Below are 2,500 nucleotides of genomic sequence, written 5' to 3' on the forward strand. Positions count from 1 at the left end.
TGTGGAGTTACATTAAATTTTACTCTTAATATTTAAGTTACACCATCCTCTTGTAATACACCTGACAAAACTGAGATTACCAAACCATTCTTCTTCACCCAAGGGGTTAACTACTGCATTGTAATTGTTCGGTGGCCACTCTCCTCTTGGTAAGGGTAGAAGAAACTTTAACTATGGTAAGCAGCTTTTCTAGGAGGACACTCCAAAATCAAACCATTATTCTCTAGTCAGGGGTTGTGCCATAGCCTCTGTACCATGGTCTTCCATTGTCCTGTGTTTGAGCTCTCTTGCTTGAGGGTACACTCGAGCACACTATTCTACATGATGTCCCTTTTTTCTGTTAAAGTGTGTATAGTTTATATGGGAAATATATATTTATTTTAGTGCTACTGTTCTTAAAATATTTTATTTTTCCTCGTTTCCTTTGCTCACTGGGCTATTTTCCCTGTTGAGGCCCCTGGGCTTATAGCATCCTGCTTTTCCAACTAGGGTTGTAGCTTACTAAGTAAGTCAGTAAGTAATAATAATAATAATAATAATAATAATAATAATAATAATAATAATAATAATAATAATAATAATAATAATAATAATAATAATAACACGAGGTTTTCACGGTCTCAGATTTGTTATAATGATTTTGAATATTTCTTTCCATTAATTTTTCTTCATCATCTCATAAGTTTTAATTTATTTATTTATGAATTTATTCATTCATTTATTTTATTTATTATGCAAAATTCCCATTCATCAAGTTTATCTTAATAGTAGGGCCATATCGATTTACTGTATTACTTATTTATTTATTTCTTCATTTATTCGTATGCATCTGAGTCATTATCAATCACAAACATCAGTTACCTGTACAATCTTTCGACCTGTGGATGTCCTTAAGGAAATTATTCTTAAGATAACTGTGTTCACGAGCAATATATTTGTCCTCTTTTAAACCAATTCAAAAGAAGTGTTCAAAAAAAAACTTCGAACATTTTTTAAAGTTGCTCTTCAATGGTGTAATTTTCAGATTAAATCATGAAGTGTCTTTTTATTTTAATTTTTTGGAATAGAAGATGAATAGATTTAAGGTTGGCTAATCGTGTATTTTAAGTCCATATCATTGATTATGACAGTCATAGCAGTCGGTTAAGAGTCAATAAAACAACGGAAATGTTAGTAAACATTTTTTTTATTTATTTTATGGTAAACATCCAAGTATGGCCGGTATTGTTAATAAACATTTTTTTCATTTATTTTATTAGTAAACATCCAAGTATGGCCGGAATTGTTAATAATTTTTTGCTTTTATTAGTAAACATCCAAGTATGGCTGGGTCTTTTCCACCATTTATAGTCCTGCCAAATTTTGAAGTAGATTTTACATGATCATATATTTAGAAAATTAAGATTTGACCCTGATTTTGTCTGGTATATTACTCTGTAGCATTGAGTAAATATTAACACCTCCAGTTTATCCAAATAAGCATCTGTTGCTAATTAAACAACCAGCAATTTCTTGCTAAGTATTTTTTACTTTTAAGAATTTGCAAAAATTCTTTTTTTTACCTTAGCCATTTCTTTGGACTTTCTGTTGACATTTTCTTGAAAGTATCATGAGATTGTGTTTTAACATTTCAGCTTACAGGATCTTATATTATTTCATCCTTTGTATAATCCTTTGACTGTTTTATTTTAGAGAAATGTATTTCGATTCAGATTTTGGACTTTTCTATGAATTAATTACTTCTTTTTGAGACCTTTAAGAGTATTGCTAAGATTTTTTTTTTCTTTCATACAGGAAAACACTGGTGGCATTACTCCACGGTTTTCTTAATTTTTTTTTATTATCTCCGATACTTTTTTTTTTTTTTTTTTTTTTTTTTGCGAACAACACCTAAGATTGATTTTTTTTTTTATGGTCCATAAGTAAAGGGTCATCAAATTTTAAAGTTTTTATATTTTTTTTCCACTTCAAAAGAAAACGGAAATGGCTTTAGTATCAAGCATAAAGGATTATATAGTGAAGTGTACAAATTCGAGAAGGGTAATTCAAAAAGTTACAATAGTAAACCTGAAGTTTTCCACAAGGATTGCTGATCCCAAACATCCTTTAAAAGTTGCATTAGAAGGGAACATCTAAAGGATTAGTGTTCCATGAACTCGTGAATTTTGTTAAGTCAAAAAAAATCTTCCAGCCTTGACTATTAAACTCCTGAAACTATGTTGCTGTCATTCTATTATTATTATTATTATTATTATTATTATTATTACTAGCCAAGCTACAACCCTATTTGGAAAGGCAAGATGCTATAAGCCCAAGGGCTCCAACAGGGAAAAATAGTCCTGTGACGAAAGGAAATAAGGCAATAAATAAATGATAAGAACAAATTAACAATAAATAATTCTACAAACAGTAACAACGTCAAAACAGATATTTCATATAAACTATAAAAAGACTTATGTCAGCCTGTTCAACATAAAAACATTTGCTGCAACTTTGAACT

This window comes from Palaemon carinicauda, chromosome 5 (assembly GCF_036898095.1).
Source record: "Palaemon carinicauda isolate YSFRI2023 chromosome 5, ASM3689809v2, whole genome shotgun sequence".
Taxonomy (NCBI): Eukaryota; Metazoa; Arthropoda; class Malacostraca; order Decapoda; family Palaemonidae; genus Palaemon; species Palaemon carinicauda.